The following is a 15,423-nucleotide window of genomic DNA, read 5'->3' as shown; positions in this document are numbered from 1 at the left end:
ATAATTAACATATTCTGCCATTGTCCTTTGTTTGACAGCTCTACACTTATTTAATGAATATGAAATAGCTCTTTGTTGTCTACTTGGAACATTGTACCATATGGATGACAGCTGGACTTAGTGTAGCTGTTAATGAATCTACCTATTTTGTTTTTCAAAAAGTACATTTCTCATTTCAATTAGCTGACTGTTAAATAGGGTCATACAGTTTTTACTGTGTAGATTTTAATTTGGAAATTTTTGAAGGTCAGGATTTTAAGGACTACTCAGAGCTTAAATGGCAAATGAAAAACAATGCCATGGATAAATTTGGTCAAAAACAAAATGTCATCCATTAGTAATGTCTTAAGGTGGAAGGCAGCATTATAATCAGATGTAATGTTGATTTTTTAAATGTGAACAGTTTTTAATAACTGTATTGGTTATAAGTTTTAATTTGGGAATTAGAGCTCTGCACAGTTTGACTATATTTTTGTAGCCCATCTAGTAGTTTTCTTCAAAGATGGTGATTTTTAATAAAAAAGTTTATTTTTCATTTCATATTTTATTTTTCATTTTTGGATTTTTTTAATAAGATAATAACATCAGTAATAACATTGAATGCATTTCAGTTTATGGATGTTTTTGATGGATGAACTATTATGAATTGGAAAGACACACTTTTATTATGTAAAGCAAGTCTAATAGGAAACATTTTTTATTGAATGATGGGGAGGAGCTATCTTTATGAAAGGGGTGAAGTAAAGAACTGCGTTATTCTGATGAAGTCCCACTTATTGGGAAGAATGTTTTTCCCAAATGTTTTTAATTTTTTTATGTACTGGTGAATATTTTATGTTTTTATTAAACTAAGCGATTTGGTGTGCTCTTTGCAACCTAGTTGGTATTTTGGGATTCTTGGTATGATTACATCACTGGACCTGTACACCATGCTTTTAGATATAAGCTATATGTTGAAAAAGTACTTCCTTACAACATTGGATGCATGTTGATCAAATAACAGGTCATTTGCAACATATGTTCCCAGATCCCTAATTACGTATTGCAACATGGCTGGACTGTAGATGATGTTTGGTATGGCCTGAGATTCCTAAGTGGCTGCTGGAACAGAAATGATCAGTCTCCTACAGATGTTGAAGTAGGTTGGAATTAGAGGAAAATAAGGCCAAGTGGAGCTGCAGTAAAAGGGAGATTTAAAAATATTTCTCATGGAAAAAAAAAGAGAAAGAGTGAGTTTGTGGTAACAATTATGTGTTCATCATATTGATCACTGCTGCAGAAGCTGTTGTTATATAGGTTACATCCTGCCAAGGATATAACAGCCTGTCAGCTTCCAAAGCTTCAGGGTAACTTCCATGCACCAAAACTGTCAAGCTGAGCTGACTAAAATAAAAATTTGGGTATCAAGTCATTTAGAGCTTTGCTGCCACCACAGGGTATGCTCCTCTGATGTTTTCAAGGATCAACAGTTGACTTGTGCTTTCTTGGCCGATAAGTTTCCTGTGGGGAAAACCTTTCATTTTCTTCATTTTGTTGATGTTTTATTACTTTCTTCTTTAGGAACGTTATTTTCAACCAAAAACATCCAAAGCACTTAGAAAAAGCCCATGACTCTTCTTAATGTAGTTTAGAATATTTATTTGTCACTCCACACATTTAAAAAATAAAAAAATGCATAAAACACCCCTTCGGGCCTCAATAAGTAGACATAAATGTTTCCTTAAACAAGCACACAGTGTTTTTGTCTGCAAACAGACTTCTTCAGATGAAAATGCATACGTAAAAACAGAATTCCATTTAAATACTTTCTTCCTTAATTGATAGGGACATTTCATTGGCAGAAAAGCATATGACACTTTCTTCATTTAAAATACATATACTTTCAAGTACAGTATACACTAAAATAGTAAAATAATAAATAAATAAATAATACAATATTAGTATTTCTAATAACTCGTATACAAATATTAATCTATATATAAAAACACTATCTTATAAAATACTTTCTTCAAAAAAAAAAAATATATATATATATATATATATATATATATATATATATATATATATATCCATTCATTATAACCAAATGGTATCAAACAGCACCATCTAGTGGACATTTTAAGAATTAATTCTGTAACTCATGAATAAAATTCCACAATAAAAACTGTCAAACTATCATGCTCACATCCTAAAACTTGTATTTATCTAAAAACTGTCTAAAAAAATAATAAATAATCATAAAATTGTCTAAAAATATATATGTATATAAGAAAGTTTTAAAACCAAAATTTAAGGGTAATTAGAATTTTGCTGACCTTAGTTTCAACACTAGCTTAAGGGAAGCCAAATCATTAAGGCCTGGGAACTTTGTGGCTTCCAATGACAATTGCCAATAAACTTCTTTATATTCAAGTCGGGCTTCCCATGGGTCACCCCTAATGTCCTTAAGTACCACTTTCAGGACAAAAGAAAAACTTTGCTTCTTGACATTGTTGTGTATACCTAAATAGGGCATTCTTTTTACATTTATTCCTAATATCGTAATAATGTTCATACATTCTACTTTTTAACTTTCTCTCTGCTTTCCCTACATAGAATGAATCATATTTATTACAAGTAGCTAAATAAACTATCCCATTTGTTTCACAATTTGCAAAACTTTTACTCACTATTAACCTGCCCCTACTTTTAAGGTACACTGTATCTGTTTTGTTAATCCATGCACATTGAGAACAGCATCCACATTTAAAAGTACCCACTTTGTCTTTTTTACAAAAGATAAAATCATTTTTATTGTGCTCCAAAATATTTTCAATACTCCTACCCTTACGGTAGGTGCATTTAAATGGGTTGTTAAAAATAGTCTACAGGTCTGATGTGGCACTAAACCTGACCCATTCTTTCTCCAATATTACCCTAACTGTATTTGAGCCTCTATTAAAGTCAGTTACAAAATTACTAACAAATTCTCCATTACCCTTATTTGACAAGTCTTGTTCATTTAATTCACTCATAGGAAAACCCTCACCCAAAATAGGCTTGAATTTCCCTTCCCTTCCCTCTCTTATTTTTTCTTCCACTTTCTTGATCAAGTCCACAGGGTAGCCTCTTTCATAAAACATATCAAATACTTTTTTACATTCATCCTCAAAATCAACATCCTTTGATGTCATCCTACTCCCCATTACATATTGTCCCTTAATTTATTCCTTTCTTCTGATAAAAGGGGTGTGCACTATCAAAAGCTAAATAAGAATTTGAGAATGTCTCTTTTCTATATACTTTAGAACTAAAGCTACCCACCTGCTTCAAAATAGAGATATCTAAATAGTCAAGCATATTTTTATCAATTTTATATGTAAATTTTAAAAATTCACTAGAGTCTAATAAATATTTAACAAATTCTAAAAGTCTTTCTTTGGTGTTTACCCATAAAAACACATATCGTCCAGATATCTTTTGTACAATTTCCAACAATTAGCATACCTGGAACCTAAAATGAATTTTTCCTCCCAGAATGACAAAATAATATTTGCAGATATGGGGGCACATCTATCCTCCATTGCTACACCTTGTTGTTGCTGGAAGAATTCACCTTCATAATGGATAAAGTTATTTTAACACCATTTCCATTAAAGTTAAAATCAAATAAAAATCCTTCTTGCTAAATTTGCCATACTTCACTAAGGCTTCTTCAAACCATTTCATTCCTTCTATATGTGGGATAGACGTAAATAATACTATATCAATTGTAATAAAAATCAAACCATCCTCATACATACTCCTTTTAACATTTCTTAATAAATCCCATTAGTCCTTAACAACTCCTTGTCCACTCATAGCCATTTTCTTTAATTTATTATCTAGAAACTTTGTCAAAGGGGCAGTTATTGAACCCCCAGAATCAACAATGGGTCTCAGTGGTGGGTTTTGAACATTTTTATGAACTTTTGGGATATCAAATATGGTGGGAGTGAAGGGATTATCTACATGTAAAAGTTATAGGCGCTCACATCAATGGTGCCTTCTAGCAAAAAATCATTCAATAATAATTCCAGTTTCTTATTCACTATATTAATTTCATTTATAGAAACTCTTCTATATTTTGTAGTGCCTTCCAAAATTTTCATAATTTTTGCTTCATAGGTTTTTACTAGGTTAATTGCCCTTGCAAGCCATTGTAAGCCTAGCCAGTTATCCCTTGTGAGACTCAAACCCTGCACCTTGTGTTTATAAGGCAAACACCTTAATCACTAGACCACCCTCCCAACCCCTATTTTATTTATAAATTAAATTATCCATAATAATAGCCCACCTCCATTATCTGGCCTCTTAACTCTCAGTGTGTTATCTTGGCTCAATTCCTTTAACAATATATTTTCTTCTCTTGAAACTTAAAACCAGTCCTATGTTTATTAATTTCAACCCTTAGTTCCTTTTCCATCGAGGCCTCAACATGTTTTTATTGTGGGTGCAGGGGTGGATTAAAAGTGTTTGTCTTTTTTAATTCCATGTCCACTTCTGAGTTCAATTCCTGTCCAAAAAAGAGTTCTAAGTTTTTCATTCTCAGAAATAACTTTACATCAATAAGCACTCTACTAATATTGCTTTGCTCTTAGGAATAAACTTGAAACCTTTTGATAATAAATTAAAATATGTCTCATTCACTTCATTACTACTATAATTGTAGATGTTAAACCCCCTAAACCTATATACATTTCCATCTTCCTCTATATTGTTACTAACTGTTAATGATTCTACCTGTTCCAATGGGTAAACCTCCTGCCCCCCCCCCCCATATTGTAGTTGTGGTGTATTGAAGGGTGATTTCTTATCCTTTCTGACATTCTTAAAGGGGGGAACTCTAAAGGGTTTTGCAAATCATATGTGTTTTCATTATTCACATTATCTTCCACATTATAACTTGTCCCATAATCATTTTCTTTCCCATTCACAAACCTACTATCCTTTTTCTGTTATACTCTTTAGGTTTAAGTTATTTTAAAGCTAGTAGTGCTGTGTTTTATTGGTCTGCCTTGAGAGTGTAACAATTTTAACCAGAGCACTTGTTTTTTCTGTCAGTTTAAAAGTAGTGTAAAGTAACTGAAAACATTTCTTAATGTGGAGAATTTGTGTTTATTTTTCTTTTGTGGGCTAGCATAATGTTTTAAAGTGCTTTTCACTGTTTTTTTTCCTCTGACAAAAAAAAATAACTTTTATAGACTGGTAATGTTTACCGGCATTTGCTGCTTGCATCCTGGGAAACAGGCAGCATTTTTGACTTGACCATGGAACAGACTACCAGACCCACAGTCAGCCTTTCTTACAGCCACAAAAAGAAAAAGTTAAGCAAACAGCCTTTGACACCACAGCAGGCTAGCGATTTGCCTCAGTAGTAGGTGGGTGACCATTTGCTGTACCTCAGACCAATCATCTTTTACTCTGGATCATTTTGGTGTGGCACCTATAGACACTATGGTCCAGGGGTTAACCACATCCTCTGCAGCTGTTGGGATCTCCTAAGTTGACAAAAGAGAGCTACTGTTGTTGGTCCTGGGAGAGGGAGCAGGGAACAGAGAAGTAAAAATATGCAGGAAAGGATGGCTGTACAAGTTCAAAATACCTTATACGAATTATTGATGCAGAGAAGAATAACAAAAGAACTTTTTGAATTTTTTGAGGTAGCCAGAAAGCTTTCGCTGTCCTGGGGAAGAAACTGCTGCCATTTGTAAGAAGGTTGGCCCCATTTTCTTGTCAGAATTTAACAGAAAAACAAGCACATATCTACTATTCCTTAAATTTCTTTGGATAGGAGTAGATTATTGGGTCTGGCTCAGGGTTTAATTCAGGCTAGCTTTTGGTAAATGAAAGAGGGATCCCTTTTTTTCTGAATAGATTCAAGATTCTGAATTTGAACAGGAAGATTCAGGAAGGGATACATTTTTCCACAGATTTCTCATTCAAACACAGAGTAGAGCTCAGTTTCTGATTCTTCCTGTGTGAGGGGAGGGTTCTCTTTCTCTGAGACTATTTCTAGAATGTGGCAGTATTTTCAGTGGAAGAACACTAAGGTTTCTCAGTACCTCACAAAATACTATGAGTTGTTACAGAAGGAATTTCTAGTTCATTCACCCTGTTCTGTCTGCTTCAAAGGATGCATGTGTTACTGCCTACACATTTCCTTAGAGTCAGCCAACTGCTCTTAAAAAGGCAGATATGATGCATTAAGTTCCTCAGTTGTGTAAATGTTTACACATTATTCCCAAACCTGACCAGCAACAATAGCTTTAGTTGAGCCCACTGCTGCTAAGCAATCAGTTAATTCCAGTCTTACTTTTTCTGATAGGAATGGGAAAATATTGACAGGTAGGGGAATAAATTATATATATCTGCAACTTTGATTTTCAGAATGTTGCATTGTCAGGCTCATAAAATTGTGAAAGTATGAGGAATGTTTTATCTGCAGTTTCTTCATGTGAGGAAAATCTGCTTTAAATAACTTAGTTACTTCTATTGCACAGGTCACTACTCATTGTTTTCAAAGTGTGTATGACTCTACTGATACTTTTTCCAGGGCTTTGGCCACTGGTAATGTTTTTGATGAAGTTTGCATGGCTGCATTCTCAGAATTTCCCAGATGATGTTAAAAATGACGTTTTAAATTCTCACTTAGATAGAGATTTAGTGTTTGGCCCCTTTGCTGCAGAGTTGATCAAAAAATGTGATGAAAGGGGCAAGACAATACAGGAAATCTGTAAGATTTTTCAGCCATTGTTTGCCAAATTATCCAAAGGATTTTCTATCTCTTCATCCAGTTTTAGTAAAAAAATTGCTGTAGGTGATTCAGTTATGTTGATCATCATCATCATCATAACTAAACACCATTTATTTCATTTTCTACATGGGATCAGGTTGTGGTGTCAAATGTCACCATTTCTGTTCTAGTGATAGGATGTATAAAGGAATTATTAGTGTCAATATATTGACATGATTTACATCTTCTGCATTTATGTGTACCTTGTCTCAGTTTGTTATTCTTATTAGGAAAACCGTCCTTGTTACAAAGTAACCTTTTAATGTTCTTCTTATTTTTGAACACAAACTTGGGATGTCCCCCCACAATGTTTCTGATTTTCTCATCCTCCACTAGGATCGGCCAAAATTTCTTGATAATGTCACAGATCTGTTTATTATCTGTACTATACATAAGTATACAATTCATCTGGTTCATTCCTTTTTCTATGAATTTTAGGTAGCCCACTCACTTATAGCTGGAATCATTGGGTTGGCTACCTCAAAAAATTCAAAAAGTTCTTTTGTTATTCTTCTCTGCATCAATAATTCATATAAGGTATTTTGAACTTGTACAGCCATCCTTTCCTGCATACTTTTACTTATAACTTTGTAAGTACATACATCCTGCAACGTCAACAACATTTTTTGTCTATACCATTCAGCATCCATTACTACAATGGCTCCTTCCTTGTCGGCCGGCTTTATTACAATACATGCCTCTCAATCTGGAAACATAAATTATCTGGACAAGGCCCATGAAAAATAGGTACAAATCTGTACACTGATTAACATCTAATTTGCATACATAATTATGTAACCCCCACCCACTCCAATGGAATTGTGGGATACCAACTTTCAAACGTAAACTGAAGAACAGAAAACCAAAAATATGGCACCAAAGTCCCCCTGTAGCCATTCCAATGTCCCATTACCTGGCTATTTCACCCCATTTACCATAAACACTGTGTGCATACTGCTTTACTTCTACAATGATTATTTGGATTTTATTTTTACATTTTACAGCACAACAATGCACAAACGCTAATAGACATCTGGTAAACAAAGCAATACTGTCTCACAATGAAAATAGATGGCATTAAAACTTCTCTGCCCTTGAAACTCACATTCATTGAAACAGCATTGAAACCCACAACACATCAAAAGAAAATGCATCTGGCCAGTGATGAATAAAGATTACCTTTGGGCTGTTTTCAAATCATTGGCCCCTTGCACACAAGACAAGAAACATACATGTGTTCTTTTCTTTGATACACCTTCCTGACTTTAATCTTTGTATAATACAGCACACTTGTTAGACAGTGCGCATTTTAAATTTATTGTTTGAACATTTTTCCAGTAGGCTGTAATGTAGGCAATGAAACAAAATGCATGAACCAATAATGACAAAACTGCCCAATTCAGAACATTTCCATCATAAAAGTCTACTTCCACACCCACACTATAAATAGAATGACAGTAGTGTAAGACATAGGCATCTTGTACAGCTTCTCGCACTTATTTTCAATTTCATTTTTTTGGGGGGGGGGGACAAAAGGTCAAAAACCAGGGACACATTTTAAACATTGCTTGTATAATTTTATAAAGTTTCTAGAATAAAATGTTGTGCTACAACCATGCATTTCACTGGCAAGTTGTGAACCCATGACCCTATGCACTACAGTCAATGCAACATACCACTATGCCAAATTAGCAGCTTCCTGAAAAACAGGAAGACTGAAACTTAATGGATATCCTTTAGTGAATTCATTTCTCACTTCTCACCATAGCTCTCAACCTCTAAGCACAAAAATCCTGGACAAAGCCAATAATGGTGGAATACAAATTCAGTTCTCACTTCTCACCATAGCTCTGAACTCTTAGCACAAAAAATCTGGACAAAGCTTACAAGTGGTGGTGGCTAAAGACTTTAGGATTTTTTTACCCTGTACCCAAGGTACAGGGTTTGAGCCTGAGTACCTCTAAGCATTTTCACACACATACACACACACACACACACACACACACACACACACACACACACACACACACACACACACACACACACACACACACACACACCCTTCTCTGAAAGTTAGTCTTCATTTCGCTACAGAGTTAGTCTGATTCCCCGACATTGCTGTTTCCGCACCCACCCTTCTGAAAGTTAGTTTCCTTATTTGGAGTCTTCATTCTTTCCATAGTGCTGTAATAGCAACTGTTTCTTGCTGTTCCCGCTCACATTTGAGCAACCAGGCCAGAAAAAAAAAATCAAAAAATGAAGGGGTGCCACTCGGGAATCATGGCACCCCTTCATTTGAACCCCAAAACTCAGTAAAAACCGAGTAATTCAACATGGTTGTGAGGTATGTTACAATATTTTCTCTTGTTTTGAGTTGCATTAATGCTTCCTTTTTCCTGTTGTGTCATATTGTAAAAATGACTTCCATTGGTACCACTTTTTTTTCTTATTTTTCCCACTTCATTTTCACATACATGAACAAACATCTCAACAGCTGGGTGGTTCACAGGCACAAAAACACTCATTTTTTTGTATTTATTAGGCTGCTAACTTCATTCCCGAATATAGTTTTTAAAGTTATGTTCCTTCCAAACAATTTAATGTCTGTAATAAATTCACTTAGGTCCGAGTGTAAGGATGCTACAAAAGTAAGCCCTTTTTCTAAAATCTGAATGCTGCTTTTATCCAAGTCTTTCTGTGATAAGTTCGCCACCAGATTTTGTTCCTTTTTATTTTTATTTAATAGTTGTTTTTTTTTCTTTTCCTTTCCTGGCTGGAGGTTCTGTTGTTACTTTGTATATTTGCTTTCACAGATATAGAAAGTTGGTAGAAAAAAGGAGCATGAATTTCTCCTTCTTTCGGTCTAGTGCCAGTCGAGGTACTGGCTACTGGTTCAATTCTAGTCGACTTGTTTCCAAAATTGGGTGCATTCCCACTGGGTTTTATTGCTTCTTGTTCCCTTAATGAGTCTATTCCCTTGTTTGTAGGTTACTTTCTCAAACTAGTGGATTCAATATGTGTCCATGAATCAGCTGTATTGGAAGAATGTTTATTAAAAACTTTTCTGTTGTTACGTCTACCTTCTCTAGGCCATTCAAATATGTTACCATCTTTGAAATCTCTGAAATTCCATGACAGCTTCTTCATTTTTTGTGTGTTTAGTCTACTGTCATAAGTATTAAGTCTCTGTTGCAGCATTTCAAGTTTATTTAAACATCCTTCTGTTAGTTACATTTTTTTCTAATTCCGTTTACCTAGTTTTAATTAGCTCTGCTATATGCTCCTCTTCTGGTTTAAAATAGTATATCAGCAGCCACATATAACTAAAGCTAGTTTCAAGGTTTATGGTCTGCCATCTGGCAAGTAAGTCTGGATGACTATTACCATAACTAGGTAGACATTTCACCCTCATCCCTCGTGGAACAACCTTATGATATATGCAGGCTTCTAGCAAGCTTTTCAGGTGAAATGCAACATCTTCCACTTCATGAAACATTTTTTCAAAACTTTCTGTTGTTCCTAATTCCTCTCTTTCTTTAACTTCCTCAGTTTCAAAATTAAATTGTATCAAATGGTTAGCTAACTCACCCAGAAACTCCATGAGGGTTTTATTTCTTGCTATTTCTTTGTTGTTTCTGTTAGTATTCATTAGTAGCAAATTACCATCAGCCATGTGCAGTTAAAGAAATATAGCAGCACACAAACAAACACCAAAGAAAATCTGTTAACTGCTAGAGGTGTCTCAGTAAAGAGGCAAAAGAGCTAAACAAAAACCGGAGTTCACCACCACAGCTATGAAATTTGAAATTCTTCCTTTAATTGAAGTATTAAAACCAGTTAAGTAAATAAAATCAAAACTTCTAGGCTGTTAGTTCAAAGTACGATAATCACTTTTGGCAGGGTTGCCTTCTTCAGATCATGAAGTACTTTGAGTTTGGTGAACTAGATATATTGGTATTAACCAATCAATTTTTTTTTGCAAGACACACCTTCTTGTTATCCAATAAAATTGTATGCAATAGTCTGAATGAAAAGTGAACAAGCCTCTAGGATTTAGCAATTAGTTAAGCGCCTATTTATCAGTACTGGTTTTAAAGAAATCACTGCGTTTAAACCTGGATATCTATGTGCCTTTAGATTCATAATCCACTTAATTTCACAAGTTTCTGTGCGATTCTGTGCATCACCTCCTCTTGTATTCACAGATAAAAGTTCTATAGCTTGGAAATGAAACGTATGTGTGGGGAAGGCTATGATATGTCCATCTAGACTGTTTTTGTTGTCTAAATGTGAAATATCCCTTGCATGTCTTAAAACCCTGTATTTAAAATGCTGATCCATTTTCCCCACATAAAAAACTTGGCACTGTTGACAGGTAGCCAGGTAAACTAAATGTTGACTATTGCAGGTAGCTGAAACTTGAAAATGATAAACTGTTAGTGATAGGATGTATAAAGGAATTATTAGTGTCAATATATTGACATGCTTTACATCTTCCGCATTTACATGTACCTTGTCTCAGTTTGTTATTTTTATTAGGAAAACCATCCTTGTTACAAAGTAACCTTTTAATGTTCTTCTTATTTTTGAACACAAACTTGGGATGTTCCCCCACAATGTTTCTGATTTTCTCATCCTCCACTAGGATCGGCCAAAATTTCTTGATGGTGTCTCAAATCTGTTTATTATCTGTACTATACATAAGTATACAATTCATCTGGTTTGTTCCTTTTTGTTTACTGTCATTTACATTTGCTCCCATCAATATATCTGATCTATGAAAATATGGATGTCCTTTGGTACATCTCAGTAAACCTGGTTCAGTCCTCAAAGTTAGTTCCTTATCCCTGTAGCCTCTGAAAAAGAAAAGATGGACAAACGCTAGAAGGAGTATTGCTTGGCTAACAAAGAGGCTAAGAGAGGAGTTGTTATAGCAAAAAACAAGGCATCAGAGCCCCTCTACCAGCATCTGGAAAGTGACTTGGTAGATATCTCAAAAAAAAAACTATCAGGTTGCAATCAAAGACAGACAGATAAAGAAGATAGGTATCAAACACCCTTTATGAGGGATTCTAGCAACAACCTACTCACCAGTCCACAGAACATCAAAAGCAAATGAAAGAGGTTCTTCTAGCAGCTCCTGAGTGATGAAAACCCCACAGAAGCTACACTGTCCCAAATACAGCCTAAGATGAAAAGATGAGGAGGAGCCCACCCTAGAAGAAGAAGGAGTAAGGCCAGCACTTAGGAAAAAGTCAGGGAAAGCAACAGGCTCAGAGGAGGTCATAGCAGATATGATCAAGATATTGGGTGAAATAGTGGACAACTGGGTCCTGAGGGTTCTCATAACAGAATGGAGAGAAAGGCACATCCCAGGTGACTGGACAATAAGTATACTCAGGCCAGTGTACAAGAACAAAGGGAACATCCACAACTGTGGGCAGTACGCAGATATCAAACTCCTGATATACTGCATGAAACTTCTGGAGAGGGTGCTCAATAAATGAGTATGCAGAGTAGTAGAAAGTTAAATGGGACATGAGCAGTTTGGATTCAGATCAGGATACAGAAGAACTGACCTGAGGTTTGCATTGACATATATAGTTGAGAAGAAGCTACAGATGAGCAAAGAGTCCAACTGAGGATTCCTAGACTTGGAAAAGACAGATAACAAGAAGTCAATAAATTTGAATTGGGTAGCCCTATGGTGGTTAAATGTACCTGAAATATAGGTTACATTAGTGTTCGCTACATACAAATATTTCAGGCACAGGTAATAATGCTCTTCTAGCCTGCCAATATACCAAAGCAGTTATTCCCATAATAAGTGCCTGGGTTTTTTTAGAACTATCTAAATTAGTGCTTGCTTTAATGTACAAGGACCCAATGACAAAAGGACGAATAGTGTTTGGTCTCACAGAGGAGTTCACAGTGTGAGTGGGAGTGCATCAGGGTTTAGCTTTGAACCCACTGCTGTACATACTATATGGATCATCTTAAAGCTCTACCTCTATACTCTGTCTCCTACAGGTTAGTGAGTGACGATCTATGCCTGGCATACAAGGCATCATCGGATACAGCTCTGATGAACCTTTTGTACATCTGCAAAGCAAACAGCATTAGAATTACTAGATACATGGATTTAAATTTTGCTTGTGACATAAATAAGACATGTTGGTAAGGCAGATATTTGTCTTAGGGGATCCCTATGCTCTGGAACAGACTCCCCATTCACGTGAAACAGAGTCCATCCCTAACCCTATTTAACTGTAACTTTGGCCAATGGATGGGAAATTGGAAAATTCATGCTGGGTCTGGCCTCCATGCCTCTGATAGAAAGAGGCAGACAGTAATGCCCAACCTAACATACTCTTCTCCCGAATAACCTCGACAAACTTCCCAACTGACATACTCCCTCCTAATAAATGCTCATGATACAATGGGATGTAAGTGGGTTGGACGGCACAGCTAGGCGTACAAAGACCATATTGGGTAAACAGATATTTGTAAGAAAGAGTAGGAACCTACAAATGTGGAGCGTGTCCACAATGTCCCCATATACTTAACAAATCAGAGGTGTACATTACCTGTCGTAATAAAAATATTTCAGCAACGGTTTATAGTAATTATGAAACAAAAGAGGTAGTATACCTTGTGACATGTGAGAACTGTGAATGTTTTTACGTGGGGAAAACTGAGAGATGTTTAAGGTGTAGGATTTATGAACACCTATATGACATTAAAAAGGGTAATGCAAAGAATGCACTATTCAAACACAGTGAGGTTAGTGGACACATATTATTTAAATTTTTTGTCATTGAGATGGTCCAAAAGGATGCCAGAGGGGGGGCCATGGGAAACACAACTGGGATACTGTGCGGTTTATTGGCAGTTGATTCTAGAAGCCAACAAGTGGCCTGGTTTAAACGACATGATATCCCTGGCACCAATTTTAAAGTTAGGGGCTGCCAAATTATAGATGCTATGCCTAACTATACTCAATGGTTCATTGAGGATGTTTTTTCACATAATTTTTAAAAAAATTTATTCATACCACTTAACATCCACCAGGTACCATATATCCACATATCTATATCTATATCTATATCTATATATATATATATATATATATATATATATATATATATATTTTTTTTTTTTACAGTGTTGTTCCTCTATTTTTTTTAACAAGAATTTACAATAAGATTTTTAAAAGTTTTTTAAATAAGATTTGATAATGTTTTTAGGTATCCATCAGACTATTATTTTTAATTTACTTTATATATTTTTCATGATAGACTTGCATTTGTTTACATATATCTCAATACACAGTTGTATGTATTGACATTTTAATAGGCTTGAAGCATGTCATTTATAAGCTTGATTAAATTATAGATAGAATGTTATTATTCATTACAAGTTTATTTATGGTGCATTTTGCATCTTAGTTACACATAAATTACATTGCATATATATATTTCATATTTATTTATATTTATTTATACTGTTTTAAGTTGAATGTGTCACTAAACAATGTTAATTGGTTTACTTTGAGATTAATTGCAATCAATGTAATTGGAAACCTTATTTAATGTTGGAATTGGGTTTTGGTTTGTATTCTAAGGAAGTTGCGGATGAAAATGTACTGTTTGAGATTTCAGTGTTAAAGTTTTAATTTTGGTTTGCTGTGCCACTAATAAATTATTTTTCGGGTCAACGGCTGTCCAGTGCTCTTATTTTGGTTTTGCAGTTTTGGTTTGGGCACTTTCCTTTTTGCATTCATTGTTAGACAGATATTTGTCCCAGAGGATCCCCATACTCTGAAACAGGTTCCACATCCATGTGAAGCAGAGTCCATCCCTAACCCTATTTAAATGTAACCTTGACCAATGGATGGGAAATCAAAAATTCACCCTGGGCCTGGCCTTCATGTCTCTGATAGAGTCAGATAGTAACACCAAAACTAACATACTCTTACCCCCAATAACCTCTAGAAACGTCCCAACTAACATACTCCCAACTAATAAATGCCCATGAAACATAGGGACATAAATGGGTTGGATTGCACTACAAGGCTTTTAAAGATCCTGGTGGTCTTTAGCCTAGTGTATACGTATGAACCTTTATTGGAAATGGACTAAATTAGCTAACAGGTTGGAGGGGACAGATGAACAAAGTTTCTGTATGCAGACAATTTGGCATTATAGGCAGGTGCTATGCAAGAACTTTTTGCAAAGGATGGGGGAATAGAATACAAAACTAAAGGGAGATGGGACAAAAGTGAGTATAGATAAGACCACTGTAATGGCAGCAAATGGAGGAGATCAGAAGAAACTGAGAAATGAAATAGAAGGGAATATAGTGGAACAGGTTAACAGCTTAAAGTATCTGGGAGAGGTGGTTGAGGAGAAGGAAAGTCTGAATGAGGAGGTCAAAGCTAAAAATCTGAGGGGCTGCATCCAATTGGCACACAGTGTCAGGAGTAGTGTATGATAGAAGAATACCAAAGAAGCTGAAAAAGCAATGTGTATAAAACCAAGTAACATGCCGAAAGTAGCAATCTCTGTGATACCCCAACTTGTAAAAATGTTTCTTATACAAAAAAGATC

The sequence above is a fragment of the Protopterus annectens genome, chromosome 6.part0 (genome assembly GCF_019279795.1).
Source record: "Protopterus annectens isolate FY-2018-M chromosome 6.part0, PAN1.0, whole genome shotgun sequence".
Lineage (NCBI taxonomy): Eukaryota > Metazoa > Chordata > Ceratodontiformes > Protopteridae > Protopterus > Protopterus annectens.
This window is presented reverse-complemented; position numbering follows the sequence as displayed.